Source organism: Notechis scutatus, chromosome 9 (assembly GCF_049901735.1).
Source record: "Notechis scutatus isolate UNSWTSFEM ecotype Mainland chromosome 9, rNotScu1.2, whole genome shotgun sequence".
NCBI classification, from domain to species: Eukaryota; Metazoa; Chordata; class Lepidosauria; order Squamata; family Elapidae; genus Notechis; species Notechis scutatus.
In genome coordinates, this window is record NC_142017.1 from 8,098,863 (window position 1) to 8,120,576 (window position 21,714).

Here is a 21,714-nt window from a genome sequence, read left to right on the forward strand (position 1 = left end):
TATACATACATACAATAAATCCATTCCGTTTCAACTATGTGTCGATCAGGTACATATTTCATGTGCTTACAGTTTATAATTAATACTCTTCTTATCAATATACCAATATAACTCTATGGCGCAGTAGTTAGAGTGCAGTATTGCAAGCTATGTCTGCAGCCAGCTGCCTACAATTTGGCAGTTCAAATCCCACCAGGCTCAAGGTTGACTCAGCCTTCCATCCTTCTGAGGTGGGTAAAATGAAGACCCAAATTGTTGGGGGCAATATGCTGACTCTGTAAACCACTTAGAGAGGGCTATAAAGCACTATAAAGTAGTATATAAGTCTAAGTGCTATTGCTATTGCTATTAAAGTAACACGTTTCAGCATATGACTCTAACCACTGCGCCACCGAGGCTCTTATGTCTGGTAACTGAAATAATTTGGAACCAATTTTGTCTGTGAATGGGAGAAACCAAACCAAATGCCCATTCTTCAGCAACTCTATTTAAAAAGCAGTTTACAATTATTTAGTTATATTATGGTATCTATAGTCTTTATGTAAGCTGCTTTAGCATCCTTATCAGCTACAGAGCAAAACATAAAAGCAGATGAACTGGATGATAACAACAGCAACAATATATTTAATCTTAAAAGCCCATAAGCATATTTTAATCCATCTCATTAAACTAATGTCGGCTGCTTAATAAAGCAATATTTACGCCACTGATTTTATAGAAGTAAGCACAAGGATAGAACCGTATGGTTGGAACAGACTACAAGAATCATCTTCTCAACTACAGAACTTGAAGATGGGAGGACTCCAACTCCTAGAATCCCCATCTATCTTCAGGTTGGTGAGGTTGAGAAACACTGATCTAACCCCATCCTCTGCGAGAAAATTGAAGAACAGCCTCTTCTTAAAAGCCTTCAGAGATAAAGAAATCCAGGTAAACTGTTCACTTTGCACAGCTCTTACTCTAACATATAAAGAACGGAATTGGGTATGTCTAGTTTGCTGGAACTGGGTATGTCTAGTTTGATGAAAAGAAGGACTAGGGGTGACATGATAGAAGTGTTCCAACATCTCAGGGGCTGCCACAAAGAAGATGGAGTCAAGCTATTCTCCAAAGCACCTGAGGGTAGGATAAGAAGCAGTGGATGGACACTAATCAATGAGAGAAGCAATTTAGAACTTAGGAGGAATTTCCTGACAGTTACAATTAATCAGTTGAACAACTCGCCTCCAAAAGTTGTGAATGCTCCAACACTGGAAGTTTTTAAGAAGAGATTGGACAACCATTTGTCTGAAGTGGTGTAGGATTTCCTGCCTAAGCAGGGGGTTGGACTAGAAGACCTCCAAGGTCCCTTCCAACTCTGTTATTCTATTCTAAGGAATATTTTTTTTCTTAAAATTTAAACAATGTCTAGATGATTGCAATTTGCACCTGTTATTTTTTTTTACCTTGGCTTATATGGGTATGAAAAAGAATTACTGACCATCTATTTCACTTTATTTATCTGAACACAGCTACGTTTGAGTCCTTAAACAAGAGAGGGTAGTTTAATTCTTCAGTGTTCTATATTATTATTGATCCAGCAAACATTTTATTAAATGAGTATATTAGAGTTGATTACTGTTCTCTTTGACTGTTTGCCTAATTCATGCATGCAATACACCCTGGGAAATTATACACAGTAGTTTGGTAGCTTTATTATATCACTCTCTACATACATTATTTTGCTGAGAACGTAATTAGTCACACACAAAGCTACAGGCCTTTAAACTAATCCCTGCCATCTTCCTGTATATTAATTATGCATTCCTTCCACCCCATCCCCCAGTCCTTTTTAATTTATTTCCTCCATTCCTTTTTTATTGTTTTAATCAAAATAGAAATTAAAAATAAAATAGACCTATCTGGAAGCCTACTAGTTGGAAGTCTCCCCCAGTAATAGTGTTCCCTAGCCTAGGTATGCATGCCCTTGTGTGTGTTTGTGTTTGTGTATGTGTGTGTGTATAATACACACACACATAATTGAAAGTGGCCTGATAATATATTCTCTAACCTCTGGCTGAGTTTTATTCCCCCTCATCTTTGAATTAGCAATCAGCAGGTTCTTCATTTGTTTCTAAAGAAATAACTGATAAAGGTGCAAGGGGAAAATAAAACACGAATATCACAATCAAAGAGTGGCTGCTTTCTTTTACTCATTTGAAAAGTATTTTTCTGCCATCAAATTCACTTCACTTTCGCTGCTCAGTTTAGGATCAATGCTATTACATCTTCCTTTGAAATTACAGGATTTTTCAAGCCCCTCAGGTTATAAAAATACCCGCTGAGCAGAATACCCTAAGCATTCTTTCATCATGACTCTACAATTGTGTTTGCTCGGTACTTCCTATCGTGCCTTTATAGTTTCTATGTTCTTAATCAGAGAAAGGAAGAAAATGATTTAGCACTCCTTGCCTTCTTACTCTTCTCTTGCCTTATTTTTAACTTACACAGGCTTCCTGGCACCGCATGGCAACCTATATATGTTGGCATGTTGTTCAAGTCATAGCAAACTTACACATTTCATCACGAAAAAAGAGAAAACAAGATCTCGGTCAACATCCAGCTTGAGTATCCAAATAAAAATTCGGGATCATTTCAATTCTGAAAAGCTTGCTGTTTATTGAATACATGGCAGAGGAATGGTGAGGTAAAAGTAACTCTGAATTTCTAAGGTTCACAATATTAAATGGTGGATTTCCCAGCCCAACCCCCAGGCTTCCGTGTAGATCATATAAACAAGTTATCTTTGTTATGGGAACCATCTGCCTTCTTCTGCACGCCTGTTAATCTGACCTTGAAGAGTTTCCAGAGTCTCGCAAACTTCCATGGAAATGCAGAAGTTTCATTTCTCCAAATTATCCCATTCCTAGTCAACATCCCCCCTCCTTACTCAAATGACAATTGAAATAAAATGAAGAGGCACATAATCCATGCTTCACTCTTGACAATCTCATTGGCAAGATCAATAGACTACCTTTAAACAACGTCCCTTGCTAATTCGTATTTTGGTATTTGCAATGTATACTAGTGAATGAACAGCACCTTCTGAGGGACACAGACAAGGACTCAGATTCTAAATCTGCCTGTGGAGAAGGTGATCCAGAGAAACCTGTGGAATGTCAGCCTCAGAAGGCACAAACCCAAAAATCACCTGAGGCTGATTAAGCACTGGCACCAGTTGGATAGTTGGAACAGTCAGATGATGATGATGACAGTGAATTTGGCTTCCCATCCTCTGCCAATAGAGTGGAGAACAGAGCAAAGACATTCTATGGGGCTTCTTCCATGAAAGAGAATAAATCTGATCAAAGACAACTGGCTGCTATCTGAAAAGAGCTGTGGTGGTGCAGTGGTTAAAATGCAGTATTGCAGGCTAATCCTGTCCACTACTAACAGTTTGATCCTGACAGGGCTCAAGGTTGACTCAGCCTTCCATCATTCCAAGGTTGGTAAAATGAGGACCCAGATTGTTGTGGGCAATAAACTGACTCTGTAACGCACTTAGACAGAGCTGTAAAGCAGTGTAGTGGTATATAAGTCTAAGTGCTAGTGCTATTTAAAAGGCAGCCCTGCCCCCTGTTTTTCTGCTGGAAACAATTGTCTGATCTTCAAATCTGACACATTATTCTTGTGATTCCTGAAACCTTGATCTTTGGACTGGCTGACAAACCTGACTTGGCTCTCTGAACTTAGGACTGGATTTGGACTGGATTTGGACTATGTGGTCCTGTTGAAAACAAGACTACTCAGGCAAGCTTCTGAGTTTTTGTTTTCAGAGACTGTGTTTTGCTCTATATTCCTTGTCTGCTGTAATCTCTTCAGCCTTGAGTAAATGTCTAATTCCTATAGCACCTACGTTTGAGTGTGTAAATCAGGGTGTCCAACCTTGGCAACTTTAAGACTTGTGGACTTCAACTCCCAGAATTTCTCAGCCAGCTTTGCTGGCTGAGAATTCTGGGAGTTGAAGTCCACAAGTCTTAAAGTTGCTAAGGTTGGACACCCTGTGTGTAAATGAAGGAGGACACTTAGGCTAGCAATAGATTTTCATTCAATGCCATCAAATGGTAAGGGTGAATCTTCCAAACTCAAATGCCACCATGCATCCAAGCCAATTTTGTTTGGGGATGAAGCTGCAAAAATGCCTCTGATGGAGTTCTAAATAACTGAGCCCCTGCCTCAGTCTTCAAACACCTGAACAATGCCCTAGTTTTTGCAAATCATTCCCGAAGTATTTTATGCATTCACCAGGGCAGAAAGATGGAACAATGGCTACATGATAGATCCTTGCTTTACTGGTTCAGAAGTGAATGCTTGGACTTGCATCAAAATACCATTGCTGTGCAGTCAATTAAATGGGAATGGGATTGGAAGTGGTGCTTCTTACTTTCAGTCTGAACATTAACTAACTCCGTCCTTCCTTCTGATGGCATAGTGTGAATTAAGGGGTTGATGGGCAATGGCTTAGTAGAGAGCAAATGCAGACATCTGCTGTCTATTAGGGATTACCAGATGCACACCAAGCCTGATTCTTGTTCTATCATCCATACAAAGAACCAAAAGAGAGAGGACATTTCTTGAGAACTTGCCAAGCTCATTCTTGAGGATCACAATAGAGCATCCTCAATGGATACTAAAATTCCCTTTCCTTGCCATCCTAATTATAAGACTTGGACATGCCAATCAATTCATCAAAGGACTTGTGATGAGGCCGGGGGAAGCTCTCCTACCAATAATCTTGTAGAGTTGTCTGATCATCATCCCTGTTGCTTTTCAAACCAATACACTCATTTGATGAGAACTGTAGCCTGTCTCCAATTGCAGCTGAATGCATAATGGCCTAGCCATCTCCTGTAGAGATCTATTGATCCATGTCCCTTTCTGACTGCCTTGACTAGAGAAAAAGAAATCTGTTATTTGGAGCCCAGCATGGGCTATTGTTGGAAATATACTGCAAATTACTCCCTCTCTCTTTTATTCCAGTGATGTCATATGAGGGGCCTGACAGAATTCCTGGAGGTTTATCTACACTAAGTCTCAGCAAACAAGATAGAGAACATGAATGAAAGGGGGATCCAGTTTTGGCTGCCCGTATTGCACATGCAAATTAAATAGACATATCAGATTTAATGTATGCAAACAGCAAGCATTTTCATACCTCTGCAAAAATGATATGAAATTGTTGGCAAAACAAGAGGAAAGGTCACATTAGTGGCTTGGTTGTTTTTATTCTTTCAACAGAGTTTTTTTTAAAAAAAACAAACTAGAGGGAACAAAATCCCATGACAAAAAAAGAACATTCTGTGTATCAGCATATTTGTGTTTCTTTCAGGTTGTTCATGCAATGAAGTTGGCCTGCATCTTCTGACCTTCCTAACAGATATTTTGAGGGCTACAATGACCATCATCCTCACACAGCACTGCCAATGAAATATGTTGGGAAGTTTAGATTGAAATATAACTATGGAAATTCACTTTTAGTCATGATCATTTAACCAAGTCTGAAACTTTTAGTCAATGACTATGGAGATCCTCAATCATCTAGGTCAGGGGTCTCCAGCCCATGGTGTGATGACTGGCATCAGTCCACAGCATGGCAATAACTGTGCTGTGCAAACAAGCGAAGTCCTATCAGTGGGATGTAGACAGCATGTGAAATCATGCCCCCTCCAGTCTGCAGAAAAACCAGGGATCAAAAAGCCAGGGGTCAGATTTTCCAGTTCACTGAACCAGTAATTAAAAATGATAAAATTAGCTACCAGTTTGCCCGAACCAAGAAAAACCAGTAGCAGTCCACCACTGCCTGCAACTGGGGTCAATGCCAACAATATCCTCTTCTTTGGCTTAAATAGTTTCTGTTTAAATAGCCAGAGCAAAGTGACTGAAAGAACACATGTCTTTTTAGTGGTAAGCCCCAATGAGTTTTAATGAGACTTATTCCCAGGTCAGTGCTAATTGGGATACAGCTGTTTTCTCACCTGATGTGTGTAGCTCATTGCAAACAGCCCTGATTACAATCTTGGCAATGCTATCTTGTCTGAAGACAAGCTGTGATTGATTCAATCTCCCCTTGGTTTTAGGAACCTCCAAAGCCACCAAGCTTTCCAGGTCTTCATTGCTTTCTTTCAATTCTTCCAGGAGGATTTAAAAAAAACAACTGATGATCTCAGAAAAAAACTGATGATCTTTAAAAAATAGATAACTCTGAAGTGTTTGCAAAAGCATCAGGAAACAGAGTCTCTAGTATGTTTCAAATGTAAATATCTGGAGGCACCTCTTTCGAATATGCCTGATTTCTCTTTTGATGAATGCTAAATGCTGCTCAGTTGGTGCATCGGTATTACAAATCTAAATTCTAAATCTGTATTTATTTCTGAAGTTGAAACATTGCGATTTCCTGGAACAGCAACACACAAGCAAACCTTGTGAAAGGTGGGAAAATCATGTATTCTACCCCTCTTTGGAAAACTCTTTGTGAAAAAGTCTATGGAGATTCTTGGTCTTCCAGGTCATGGTTGTCCCAAAGATGTTTTCTCAAGAGGCAACTGGGCTTTCTTTGTTTTTCCTTGAAGACATTTCATTTCTCATCCAGGAAGCTTGGATCCAAGGAAAACCAAGGGAAGTTCAGTTGCCTCTTGAAAAAGCACCTTTGGGACACTTTTGTGAAAAAGACACTTTGAGGCAGAAGAATTCTTTCATTTCTCCTCCTTTCTTTACTTAGATGAGATAAAGCAGACTTCCAGAATCTGGTTCCCATGTCAAATGACCTATTGCTGATTAATCAGGTGAGTTTTATTGTCTAGTGATGTCTTCTAGTGAATAGAAGACTAGAAACATCATATTAATGCTTAAGCAATGTAACTGTAGCTTTCAGCAGCTGTCCTGGGATGAAGTAGTATACTATTTACTTAATTACATCAAAATATGTGCAAATGTGCCAGGCAAACCCAAACCATTCATTCCTTGCATGATAATGCAGTGGTGGGCATCTATGATATCTTTATGATCTGTGGACTTCAACTCCCAGAGTTCCTGAGCCAGCAAATGCTAAAACAACCATCATGGGTTACTGGGTTGAACCAACAGCTCCTCTAGCATGAGATACTGTCCTCCTCATTACATACCCATCTGGGAGGCACCCCTCTCATAGGTTATATGTTGAAAATGTAGCACCCTCCATAACTCACCCTGCCACAATATTGCTAAATCTTGAACAAATTGTTGGGCTAAGTTAGTTTTCAAATATATAACTGCACTTTTGGCAACAACATAACTAGAATAACAGAGTTGGAAGGGACCTTGGAGGTCTTCTAGTCCAATCTTCTGCTTAGGCAGGAAACCATGTACCATTTCAGACAAATGGTTATCTAATTTCTTCTTAAAAACTTCCAGTGTCAGAGCATTTACAACTTCTGGAGGCAACTTGTTCCACTGGTTAATTGTTCTGTCAGGAAATTTCTTCTTAGTTCTAGATTGCTTCTCTCCTTGATGAGTTTTCACCCATTGCTTCTTGTCCTGCCCTTAGATGCTTTGGAGAATAGCTTGATTCCCTCTTCTTTGTGGCAGGCCCTGAGATCAATATCTGCTATCAAGTCACATCCCCATTAAATAAGAGGAACCCCAGAATAAGAGTTCCAATAGACAGGTGGTCCCGTTCTTACAGGGCTTGCAAAAGAAAGCATTCCGTAGAAGGCAACAGCACCTAGTCGAAAAATCTGATCTTAAAAAATCTAAGCAGGATCAAGCTTGCTTAATGTTTCGATACAAGACCATCAAGAAATCTTAGCAATGGTCAACCACTTCAATGTTAACCTCCAGAAAATGATTTTTTAAGAACAGAGGTGTATCAAAGCATAGGTTAAACTAGCATGAGATAATAATCAAGGATTCCAGTTGGAGTTACCCTTTTCTTTACCAGTAATTTGTGTGGGGGGGTAATATGAGGAAGTTAGCATTCATATTAGAATGACAGTTCGGAAGAATCCCCAGCCCTTTCAGTGAAAGCAAATCCTTTGGGCTTGTTTGTTTGCAGGAGTTTATTGACAGTACTAATGGTATTTAAAAAGGAGACAGAGATGTCAGTATTACTGTTTAAATGTGTTGTAATTAATCTGAAGTATGCTTGAGGGAAACTAAGCTGATGGGACCAAAGCCATAAAGTTTGTTTGTTTGCTTATTACAAGATGTATTGTAATTATAATTTCTCCTGGATCCCATGTGGCTAATAGATGTAGGACACATTTGCGGGGTGTGTGTGTGTTTTCTTTGTCACTGGAAGCTTTTGCATACAAATGGCAATTCTGCCTACCTGTATAGATTTATTACCTTTGGTTAGGATGACCATACGAGTACGTAATGTAAGAACTCCCTGATCTGATTCAAAAGCAATGTGCAAGGCCATCTAATTAGGTTTGAAGCAGAATCCGTTGAGATTGAATATGTCAAAGTTTTGGCTTCTGTATCAATCATCTCTGTAGGCTACTAGAATGTTCTTGGAACATTTTTTTTTGTTTCAAGTGGTGATATTGCATCAAGGACCACTTCTAACATCCCTTGTGGCTTAAAGTGGGTACAAGCCACAGAGAGGGTTCCACAATAATGAGAGTAATCACCGTTGGTTTAAATTGGTTTATTTAAATTATCTGCAATGTTCAGAGCCCGTTCCGTTCTGTGACAACTTTAAACCTATTCTTGCTAAACTAGGGAGAAGGCACAAAGGGAAAAATATATAGAGAGCTCAAATTTCAACTTCCCACCATTATCATGACCATTTTAGTCTAAGAATTCGTGCCGATATTTGTTATCCATACATTTCCACCGTGAGCTTTAAATCTGGCAGCTTGTTGGAAGGATTGCTTTAAGTGCTTAAACATAATATGGGATTTTTTCTCCCATATCTATTCTTGATTAAAATGCAATCAGGTATTGGCGTGCTTAAGGCTTAATAGGCACTCAAAGTAGATACATATGTCATTTAGGGACAGATTAAGCATCATCGTTCATGCAAGCTCTCAACCCAAGGTTTGCATGTAATGAGGAAAGAGGAGTCAAATTGTGCCATTTAATGCTGGTAATTTTGCTTTGAAAGTTTTGGGTTCTGCAGCTCTTGAAGGACCGAGCAATTTATCTTTTTGTAGTGGTGGAAATGCCTGGGTAGTGGTTGGCTCTAGACAGAGGAGCAACACTTATTGATCTGTTTTATAAAGTTAGATCCCAGAAATGTAAACATGGCTTTGTGTAAGCTATATTGCAGTAGAGTTTACAATTTGTCAACCCATTCTTATTAAAGCGAGGGCAAGACATTTTGCTACCTAGGTTGAACAACTGAAGAATTCCCTCTCCTATTATATTAATAGTTCTTTGTTCAGGATTGAAAAGGGACTTTATGTTCCCCACAATAACTAAAGCTTTTATTAAGTTCATTTTCCCACTTCCAGGCTATATTACAAAGTACAGTATGATAGAGTTGGAAGGGACCTTGGAGGTCTTCTAGTCCAACCCCTTGCTTAAACAGGAAACCCTATACCATTTCAAACAAACAATTGTCCAATCTCTTCTTAAAAACCTCCAGTGATGGAGCACCCACAACCTCTCCTGATTAATTGATCTCACTGTCAGGAAATTTCTCCTTAATTCTAGATTGGATCTTTGATAAATTTCCATCCTTTGTCCCAAAGGTGCTTTTTCAAGAGGCAACTGACTTTCTGTTTTTTCTTTGAAGATGTTTTGCTTTTCATCCAAGAAGCTTCTTCAGCTCTGAACAAGCTTCTTGGATGAAAAGCGAAACATCTTCAAGGAAAAACCAGAAAGTCCAGTTGCCTCTTGAAAAAGCACCTTTGGGACAACCATGAAATGGATGATTGAGAAGACAGTCATTGATAGTCTTCCATCCTTTACTTCTTGTCCTGCTTTGGAGAGTAGGTTGAACCCTTCTTCTCCGCGACAGCCCCTGAATATTATTTCATTTCATGTCTGACCTGTCCTTCACTGTTTCTAACTTTGCCATTGTCCATCTGAATTATACAAGACTATGAGCCTTCAGTAGCTCATTCAGAAAACCTCTTCCTACTTCATACAACCAATGGTGGTCTTTAGAGATTTGGGTCAGAAATGGACATTTGGGGTATTTCTTTGGCTAGAAAATTGCAGCCATCCACAGTTTTGTAGAACACCACATGGGGCAGTTACTTACACATAAATGGAATTCCAATTTCATCCCCGTTAACTGCTGATGTTGGAAAACAGAGAGGAAAGGAAAATACAGGAACAATTTTATGGCTTTTACAAAAAGGGAGGCATGGATTCAAAATGAAGGTTGTCATCATTTCAATGTTGCTTATAAAGCAAAATTCTGCCCTGGGTTTATAATTTTGCCAGAAGGACTATATCTTTCCCTTATTTTCTTTGAGTAGCTATGATTCTTTATGCCCAGTTGCACTACATTAGTTGTTTTAAAAAAAAAAGTGAAGAAGCTGGGTTCTGAAGAACTTCAGTGATAAAAACAGTTGTTCCAATCTGCCCTTATGGTCTTGTCTCCTCCTCCTCCTCCTCCTCCTCCTCCTCCTCCTCCTCCTCCTCCTCCTCCTCCTCCTCCTCCTCCTCCTCCTCCCAGTCCAACCTTTTCTGATTGAGCGCAGAGCAATTCACTTTAGTGGCGCCCGCTTCCGCTATGAATGTACTACTTGTTTCATGCATACTTATTTACTGTGAATAGTAAATTGCGCATCACATTTTATTTGCTGAAACCCATGAAAATGTGGATGGACAAAACTGCTGATTAGCTCAAATTTGTGAAAAGCAAGTGTGTTGAAAGGAAGGATGATGGCAATAAAATCTGTGCATTTACATAATCATTGGTAACACAGATGTAGTATCTTCAAAATAGCAAGTAATAGGCTTCCCATCTGTGTTTCTGTTGTTTAAAAAAAAAAAAACCACAAGAACTCCATCCCTTGCTTTCTGGAAGCCTGATTTGTTACTTTTGACCCTCATCGTGGTGTGGCACAAATTTTAGCATCCCATTACACAAGTAACAGGAAAAGAGTTATTTCCTGAAGTAGTTTGGGCAATCAGCACAATTCACATCAAGCATAACATACACCCTGTGTGGAAAGGGGTAGAAATTCTTATCAGTCTAAGATACTTCAGTAGTAATTTTCTGTGTGCTACAGGCAGACATGGCTATAGAATTCTATGCAGACCAAGTGTTTCCATTTAAGAGGGTAGCTCTCCTTGATTAAGTGTTGACTCCAAGTTTGCCAAAAGGGGAGATGTCTATGGAGATTCTTAGTCATCCAGGTCATGGTTATCTCAAAGATGCTTTTACAAAAGACAACTGGACTTTGTTTTTTTTCCCCTTCTTGAAGATGCTTCACTTCTCATCCAAGAAGCTTCTTCAGTTCTGGAAGGAACAAAGAAAAGAAAAACAAAGAAAGTCCAGTTGCCTTTTGAAAAGCACCTTCAGGCCAAATAAGGAGACTGTCAATGGCTTTTCATGACTATGTTAATACACAGAAGTAGCACCTCTCCTTCTGCTCTTTGCTCCAGTCGTTCAGTTGCAGACTCTTGTAGAGAAGATATTGAAGTAACCAGGACTGGAATCCTGCCTTTCATTTATTGAGTCCATATTTAGTGTATAGTCCATGTGAGAGGAGAATCCACTGTACAAAGAGTACCCAGAGACAGGTATCTAAACTCCAAGAGATTCATTTCTTAAACTGATGAAAAGTCTGAATTTTTGAGCTCTGTGTGATGTCACGTGGAGGAAAGAAAAAGAAGCAAGTTCTCCAGTTGTCTTGTAGGAAACAGGCCAAAGAGGAGAACCATCTTGCCCAATCAGAAGAAAGCAGAGTATAAGCAGTCCTTGACTTACAACAGTTGGTTTAATGACTGTTCAAAGTTACAACAGCATTGAGTAAAGTGACTTATGACCGGTTTTCACACTTATGACCCATGCAGCATCCCTAGGGTCATGTGATCAAAATCCGGATGCTTGGCAACTGACTCATATATATACCTGTTGCAGTGTCCCAGGATTACATGATCCCCTTTTGGGACCTTCTGACAAGCAAAGTCAATGGGCGAGTGAGATTCACTTAACATATAAGAAGAGTCCCTTGATGTAATGATATGCGGAAATGACCTTGGAAGATAGAATGAAGAGCTGCAGACTGGACAACCAGCATATAAAAAATTCTGCAAAAACAAATGGGGTATGGGAAGCATTTCAGATCCCCTCTATTTTTCTAGAGAGAGATACTTTTGGTCTTCTAAGGTTGCATTAACAGAATCATACAAGGTTGATGTTAGCCCTTTGAGATAGTCCAGACAAGATGCACACCCAGGAAAACTAGCTTTATCTTTATTGTAAAGTTACCTTCTATTCTTCTCTCAGGAAGCATCCAGCATTCCATGTGTCAACCCTGAAGCTGACCTCACCGAAGCCGCTTTGAAGCTTCAGTGTTGTCACACCGGAGCTGAGGGATAGGGAGAGGGGATTAGAGATAGCAGGGGTGTTTTTTTTAGCCAAAACAAAATATTGTCTCCTGGAAACCAAGGTCATTCTAATATCTGCTCAGAGAGAGGCTGAGTGAAGTTACCAGGCAACCAGACGGCACCTTGATTGGATTATGTGACTGATTGTTTGGGGAAGGGGGGAAACTTTTACTTTTAATTAGGTGAAAACCACGAGAAGCTTCAGAGCCGGTTTTCACCAAAACTGTGCCAATACAATGTATCCAATAAAAGTAATCCTTGAGGAATCTACCAGCCTTCGAGTTCTGTTTGCTATGGGATTATTACTTGGAAAGGCTGACACCATGATGATGACACATTGTCCATCATGATTTGTCTGCTTTAAATTTCTTTCCGCTCTTTGGGTTTTTCCCACTAAATTTATTTGCCCTGCAAACCTTGAGGCCCCAGAATCCTCTGTTATCTTTCCTTTTCTGTGCCAAAGTTTGCATGCCATTGAGGCGCTTAAGATAATCTTTTCACATAAAGTGGAACACATTATTGTACAGTGACATAAAAATAGATGTAATAAATATAATAATGATAATATTCTGCCACAACCAATGGATCAACACTTGGCTGATCTGGGAATAAAACAATCCCTGCACTTGTGGGAAAATGTCAGGAAGAAGATCAAAATAGTAACAATAAAAGAAATATCCCTACAGGACAATTTACAGATCAAATGACAATAGCATGCTAAGTTAATGTGACTTATTATCTATTCATCCATTCATTTGCAGAGTCTCTCTTTATCTCTGTGCTTGAGGGGAAGAAGAAACTAATTCTTTAAAAATGAGATATATTTATTTGTTCAATTTCTATAGCCACCCCTCTCAATCCAATTGACTCTCTATATTTTCCCTATGATAAGAAAAGATTCACAGAAGCCAATTGCTTTTGTGTTGCATACTCACAAGAGAAAACTGTGCTGGAACTTCACTGAAGTCTGTGCAAAGAGGCGAACTTTGAGGAGATAGAGTTAATCTTAACACTCCTGTGAAAATTCATTCTGACCCCAGAGAATTGCTGGGAATTTGTCACTACTTCATCATAGTCATCTTAAACCGCCATGAGGCCAAATAACATCACACCACAATTAGTCCTGGAATCCTGAAGATGTCTTCAAAGATATGTGCTACACAATAATTCTCTTGCTTCCTCAAGATCAGAAGGGGATGCGGTTACTCAGCCTTTTGTTTAACTTCAGCAAAACAGGTATCAGACTGTGGTGGAATCCAAAAAGAAATATAATGTGGCACCATGATATAAAAAAGATGTTGAGACTCTAGAATGAGAAACAAAGTTGATTAGTGGGTGTTTTGACCAAGGCTTCCCAAGACCATAATTAAGCACACGCTTAGTTAAAACAAATCTTGTTTTATTTCAATGCTGGGAATTATTTTAATCCCCAGCTGGTAATGAGTCCCAAACAGTCCCTTCAAGATAAGAACCCACCTTTCTTTCCTTTGAATTGCTGCCAACAACTAAACTGCCAAATGAACTATAGCAAGCCAACCAAAGTACAAAATCTACACAGAGCTTCAAGGATTAATCTGAACAGAACAAACGACTTTGCTTCCTGCAAAGGTTTCATCACCTTTGCCTGTCCTTTATATCTTATGGGAGGGGCAATCACCTCCAAGACTTACTCCCGACTCATCCCTTTTGTCTCAGCTGCTCTTGCCTTCTAGCAGCACTGTACACGCGCACTTGGAACAGGCTCCCCTTGTTCCTTGGCTTTGCTGCTGCCAGCCTCCAAAGGCTCCGGAGTCAACACCCCACTCCCAGATGGTCCTGGCCCCATCTCTGCATCAGATGCAGGACTCTCGTCTGAGTTTTCTCCAGACTCCTGGACTGGTCCCTGTTCTTCCCCACTGTCCAATTCTGCTGCCATCTGCACAGGCTGCCGGCAAACCACAACAGTGGGCTGGAGATTAAAACATACTAAGAATGGTTGCAGAAATTGGATATGTCTAGTCTAATGAAAAGAAGGACTGGGTTGACATGATAGCAGTGTTCCAATATTTGAGGGGCTGCCACAAAGAAGAGGGAATCAAGCTATTCTCCAATGCATCTGAAGCCAGGACAGGAAGCAATGGGTGGAAACTAATCAAGGAGAGAACCAAATTTCCTGACAGTGAGAACAATTAATCAATGGAACAACTTGTTTCCAGAAGTTGTGAGTGTTCTACCACTGGAGGTTTTTAAGAAGAGACTGGACAACCATTTGCTTGGTATAGGGTCTCCTGTCCAAGCAGGGGTTGGACTAGAAGACCTCTAATGCCCCTTCCAACTTTGTTATTCTGTTCTATTATGGCAGACACTGAGGGTTACAGGAGAGTGAATTTGTACCTTGTTTATTCACATTCTCAGTGGTCATCTTCAGGGTCAAGCAACAAAAAGAATCCTTGTATTTCCACAGCAAGGGCATGAGAAGATACTCCATCTAATCATATTCTCAAAGTTATTCTCATACCCTTGAAATTGTGGTCACATATGTTGGTGAGTTGTACAATCCAGGCCAAATACAGTTATTTTGTCAAAATCAATAACCTAAATGTTCATGAATTTGTCTTAAAAAAATGACTAGGGTGCCAAGTGCTTTTTTCTAAGGATAATTGTAGCTTCAGACTTTTTACAAAAAAAATATATCATGCAATTGGGTGACCAGGTGATCACTTCAATGGTTGCTATTACCCTCTCCCACACCTATTTTAAAATGGCAAAAGATAACATCTAGGTGCTATACAGGGCAATCTGGCAACCACAAGCTGTGCGTCGCTGGCCTTTGGAATAAATAAAAGTTAAAACTCATTTTAACCAGTTTGGTTAAATGGCATGGTGTGACAATAAATAAACACCAGGAGAAGAAATGCAGCGGTACATACTTTAATACAATATTGTAACTATCTGACAGTGCTTTCAGGGACAATCCTGAAGCCATTTTGAATGAACACGGCAAGACCGAACTGCTTATCCCATTACCTTGAACATTTCTGTTCCCTTCCTTGTTAAGGCTGTCTAAAGCTATTTGTGCTGAACAGTGGATTCTATGACATTTTAGGAGATAGAAGGGAGAATATGAGCTGAGGAGGCTTGGAAGCAGCACAAAAGGCACGCAGAAGATGAGAGAAAAGAAATGATTGCGACTCAAACAGCTGCGATCAGACAGATGAGATCAGGAAAGCTTGCATGGAACAATGGATTATGGGTGTATCTTAACATAGATAATTGGAGCAGTGATTTTTCTTTTCTTTTGAAACCTATCCCACTACTGTCCTGCACTGAGTTGAAGAGAAATGAGTCCTTCCTATTTCAAACTGAATGGAGCATCAATCGGTTGGGTCATCTATTATCAGGGAGGTGCACTTCTATAATACAACAGATTTAAAACAGGCAAGCATATCAACAAAGTACAGAAAGAATGTATTTAATCAGGATATTTTGGAAAAGGAAAACCAAAATGCCCAGCTTGAAGAAAACAAGAGATATCTCTCAGTGGAAGGGTCAAAAGTGTTAGGATGACTGCAATTGAACGATCAAAGTCTATGCCCTTTTTAATGTGTGTGTGATGCATGGTGCATGTTAAAAAGAAGGGGGGTGTATGTGGTGGAATGAAGTCTGGATTCCTAGGAGGGAGGGCCTGCATACTAGACAAACAAGAGATAATGCAGTTCAAATAATTTGTGTGACAGGAAGAGAGTGAAGATGGCTCCTCTGTAACAGTTCCCAGAATATAGGCTTTTGTGTGGCTGGTTGTTTGCTTTAGTTTGGTAAGATTATGTCTATGGGTGTGGAATGCTAAATCTGCTTGGAAGAAATACGTATTTTTGTTAGTTTTTGGAACTTGAAAATGAGACTTTGACAACATGTCTGCCAAAAGTTGAGTTGAAACCCACACATCTCCAAGTGGCCAAGGTTGAGAAACATTGCTGTAGGCGAATCTTTCCTAGACACTCAACAACTTTTGTCCTGAAAATTCTCCAGCTGCAATCCAGATCATGCTTGAAAACTTTGACCCACAAATCAAGTTGTTCTGGATTTGTCATCATCATCATCATCATCATCATCATCATCATCATCATCAATCATCATCATCATCATCTCATCATCATTACATACATCTCTTCCTTGTTTTTAATCTTTCAATATTACCCAATTTTCTTCAGATACATCTCTTCTTTCTTCTGTGTTTCAAATTGCCGTATTCCAACCATCTTCCAGAGTGGCTTGACGCCACTAGTCAACTGGTGTATTTCTTTAAAGAAATGAGATGCCACTCTATTGTATAAATGAGACTCTGCCTAATTCCTCCCCCCAAAAAGCACAGCAGTGCTTCATGCTTCCCAACTGCATCACTTTTGGTAACAGTGGAGACCTTGGAGATGAATGCTCCAAAGTGCATGACTCTACTAATGCATTGTGAAAATGAAGTGGAATCCTCTAAATAGAATACAGGTGTTTATCCAGGGAAATGTCAAACTTATTTAATGTTGGGCAACAGATATCCTGGAGTAAATTGACAATGGCAGGGTGGAGGAGAAATGATGCATCTTTTGTTCGGAATTCAAAGACCACAAGGAGCTATTTTTTTGCTTGCAAACAAAGTCATCTGTGTTTGGTAATCAAAACATGTTTCTGGTGCCAGATTCCTTTCCAGAAGCAGTCATGCATGACCTTGCTGGCTTATAAATATTAGTTGCTTCATAGGGGGTCCTTGAAGACAGTGTCATTAGCATATGGGAGATTTGATTTGCTTTGAAAGAAACTGTCAGAAACTTCAACTCCCAGCCCAAGACATGCAAGCAAACATCTTGCATAGCAGTCTGCCTTCCACTGCAGTGTTCTACAGTCATTTTTTCTTTTTGAAGAGAGACAAATCCAATTCCTTCTTTATTTTAAGTGGGATAAGTCAAAGATGTATGCCACGTATTTCTGCTTTCTGGTCCATAATGCAAATACCTGTAGAAGAAAGGCCTTCACGCCAAGCGGAGATAATGGGATAGTGCCTTTCATATATTCTCTAGGGATTTGAATGCCTACTGATGGGATGGATATAGGGATTTATTTTGGGGTCCCATCCAGTATTATATCTAAAATGTTCAAGCTGGGACTATCATGGAGTCTTCACCCCAAATAGGCAATAGTTTTGAAGGAACCTAGATTTCTCCAGAGATGATGTTAATCTGATGCTGATGTTGAGGTTTGTTTGACTTTGAGTTGAGTTGAGTTGAGTTGAGTTGAGGTTGAGTTGAGGTTGAGGTTGAGGATGAGGATGAGGATGAGGATGAGGTTAAGGTTAAGGTTAAGGTTAAGATTGGGGTTAAGGCTGTGGTTGAGGTTGAGGTTGAGGTTGAGGTTGAAATTGATAGAACAACCCAACGAGGAGTCAGCTATCTGATCAGAGGGGGCAACTGATGTATGAGAAGTCCTAAACTTCAAGCTACCTCATCTGTTGCAAGTCTTGTTTGCTCCTTTATCACAAAATATTTCTACCCTGCTCTTGTGCCTGAGTATGGGACATTTGTGACAAATTACAACCACCTCATGATTACAAACACCCCAAAGTTGGTGCAGACATTCTGAAGCTCCTTTTGCAACACATCTCAAGATGTACTGTCTTAAGATGAAGGTGGTGTACAGTTTCTTGCTACCTGCAGCCCTCCCAGTTCAATAATTATTGAAGAGAGGGAGGGAGCAAGAGAGAGAAGGAGAAAAAAGCTATTCAGAGGCACGACACATTTTGTCAATGTGTTCATAGATGATATGCAAATGTATGAAGATAAAATGTGCATGGTTTGCAAACAAAGCACGCCATATTATGGAAGCTCTGACTTCAGAAAAGCTACTAAGGTTTACTAATGAGTTGTCACTTTTGTTCCTGTGTTGCAGAGAGGCTGCCTTTCTACCAAGCGGGGTGCCACACACAAGAGAGGAACTACAGGTGAACACCACCACTGGCAGCTAATGTCCTATCTTCATTGTTGGCAGATAATCGTATTATTTTTAAAGAGAGCATATGTTACAGTAAGTGGAGCAAAAAGAAACAGTCTGCCCACTAATTCAGTCCTATCTTAGTAGAGAAATGGGCAATAACATGTCTTTTGGGACTAAAAATATATGTTGTATGGCTGGATTAAGTTTGATTCTGAATACTAACAAGAAACTGAAGCTTATAAAAAATCACTTTATTTCCTAACATGAACATAAAAATAAGAATATATGAAAGAGCATGTAATCAACAGAACAATATAAATTCTCCTGGTTAACCCAGGTAGAAATACATTCTATAATATTTTGAACATTCAGCCAATATGTTCACCTTACTCACCTTTGACGTTTGTAATAAGATTGACTTCCCTGCCTTTAAAGCCATGGAACCCAAGATTTTATTACTTTAGATCTATTTATAGCTTTTTTAGCTACCTGGGGATGGTGGCTATTTTTGGCAGGACATATCAGGATCTGGGCTTAGACCAACTTAATGAAATATGTTCAGCCGTTACTAGTCTTTTCCCAGCATTACATGCTGCTAGGGATGGATGGTGGATGTTGTAGCTCAACAGTGTGGGCAGACTCACATATTGTGCATCACTCACTTAGAAACCAGAGATATAATTAATTCATATTCTCTCCCTGGGGAAAAAAATCAACCCTATCTTCCTCGTTCATGGAATCTGATGAAATCAGATAAGTTAGTCAAAAAAGAATACCCAATAAAAAGATCCAATACAAAATAGATATATATGAAACCTCAAGATGTTGACAACAGTTCTGGAAATTGTAGTCCTAACTCATATGGAACATACTAGAGTGATGATGAGGTAATCCATTCAGTCATGTCCGACTCTTGGCAATTTTATGGACCAGATCTTTCCACATCTTCTGATCTTGCATTGCTTCTTTGAGTTTTTCTATGCTCTGGCTGGTGTCAGCTTTGATGGTGTCCAACCACCATGTTCTTTGATGGCCTGGATTTCTTTTCCCATACTAGAGTGGTGATGTCTATCCTAGAACACACCATGATTTCTCAGGCTTGCCACTTGTGAATATGAAGATCAGGCTATTCCAGGAGTGAGAGAAAGGGGAAACCATGTCAGCAATTATTTTTATTCCTGTCACAGCCCCCTCAACACTCACCCAGTGTTACTGCCTTTTCAGTTAATTATATCATTGCAATTATATTTCTGAAGCATCAGCAGAGTTTGATTTGATTTCCTGAGTAAACCCTCGTCTTCCCCTTTTGCGCTAATTGAACGCCGTGCTCTTAAGAGGATTTCACCCAGGCAGCTGTACCTTAATGTTTTACAGCAGGATTTACAATTTTGTATGGATTAATCTGGATTATTGTCTACTTGATTGAAACATGACTGAGCGGAAGACAGACGAAAACAGAAGGAACCGTGTCCCAGATTCTGGAGAACCAGAGTAAACATTCCTGTTTAGAAATATGATGAATTAACATTGAAATGAAGCCCCAGGCAAGCTAAGAACTGTGTCACACTTCAAGAGGCACTTGGGCTTTCTAGAAGAAGATTGACGTTTAATTCACATTGAGTATGAAATAGGGCCACAAGGATATTTGTACAAGAGATAAAGTCAGTGGAAGGGGTGTGTGTGAGAGAGAAAAAGTAATCACACATTACATGTGATTCGAAGAGTTTTTTTTAAATAGGTAACCAGTGGAGCAGCTCCAGGCTGGACTGTGTGTTTGTGTGTAAGAGAGAGGAAGGGGTGGAATACTCACCAAGCAGGATGGGTTAAAGCTGCACTAGATTTTGCACTTCTTTTTTTAAAAAAGAAATCTCAACATTCACAACTCAATTAACTGGTTTTTTTTTTAATAAAAAAAAAACATTCCTCTGACATTGAAAAAGAATAGGAACATAGAAATGCAATGCTAGACAGTCAAAAAGAATCTAAAAAAATTATGATAGATACACTACTTTATCTGTGCTTGGTAGGTCTAATTAGTTCCCAAGTACATCACAGAATTTCAGGACAGTAGACAACATTTGGAAGTTGAAACAACATCCTAGAAGGAGGACATGAGAAAGCATTTTTATACTGCTCCCAAGAAATCTACATGCTCCCATCAACGAATCCAGAAGCCAAGAATGACTCAATGGAGATTCCCCCTTTTAGAAAACCCCCATTGAAGGCTTTCTGGAAAAGAATCGATGTTTACCCAAATTGCAACTGAGAAAGTAGCATCAGTTTCCAGAAGGAGGTTCTGGAGTTCATGGATTCCTATCAAAAAAGTCATCACCCAAATGTATCTTAGGAGTCATTGGGACAAAATGAAGACTTGCAAAACTGATCTCAGTACAGGGCAGGTTATAAAGAACCCTTTTCCAGCAGTGACCACAATATGATTGACTTTTGTCTCAACATACGCCCACACAAAAATCACCACGATGATGTAATCCCCAATTGTAACTTCAAAAAGGCAACTATGATCTTATAGACAACGATCTCTCATCCCTTGATTGGCAATCTCTATTCACTGGATGCAATACTGTTGAAGACCATTACAACATATTTTTACTTGAAGTCAAAAGAGTCATCAAACTATATGTACCAACAACAACTCCCAAAACAAAACAAAAAGCAGATTACCCATAACAATAAGGAAACTTCAATCTAAAAAGAGATCACTCTGGAGGAAAAACAAATCTGGTCACGTTGCCAATTTCAAAAGCCGATACAAAAATTTATGCCACCAGATAAAGACCGAATGCATCAATTATCACATTAAACAAGAGGAAAACCTTCTAAGCACCAATTCCACCGTGCTTTTTACAATTTTGTAAACAACAAACTAAAAGACTCAAGGTCTATCCCACCCTTGATAGGACCTGATGGTAAAGACTGCAACGACGACACCACTAAAGCCAACATCTTTAACACATTCTTCAGCTCAGTATTTGTAAACAGCAATGGATCATGCCCAGTATTTCCTAGCCGTACCACAGATAACAACAATGATCTAATACATATCGATTTTACAGAAGACAATGTTGAAAAAGCACTACGCAATCTAAAACCATCTCTATCTATTGGACCTGATGGAATATGTGCCTACTTCTTAAAAAGCTATCCACTGCCATAGCCAAACCTCTAAGCATAATCTTTGAAAAATCTTTCAGGACCAGCTCCTTG

The 21,714-nt window shown here is 39.4% G+C and overlaps 2 long non-coding RNA genes across 2 annotated transcripts in view; one reads left to right on the forward strand and one right to left on the reverse strand.

Annotated features, from left to right (window-relative positions):
- The first annotated feature begins 752 nt into the window (after positions 1-752).
- LOC148129816 (uncharacterized) overlaps positions 753-21,714 on the forward strand; it is a 29,081-nt gene continuing 8,119 nt past the window's right edge. The window contains exons 1-2 of the long non-coding RNA XR_015750630.1: positions 753-930; positions 6,758-6,821. This is a non-coding gene — a long non-coding RNA (uncharacterized LOC148129816). The remainder of the gene's footprint in view (positions 931-6,757; positions 6,822-21,714) is intronic.
- Positions 10,652-21,714, reverse strand: part of LOC148129817 (uncharacterized) — a 150,663-nt gene continuing 139,600 nt past the window's right edge. The window contains exon 3 of the long non-coding RNA XR_015750627.1: positions 10,652-13,837. This is a non-coding gene — a long non-coding RNA (uncharacterized LOC148129817). The remainder of the gene's footprint in view (positions 13,838-21,714) is intronic.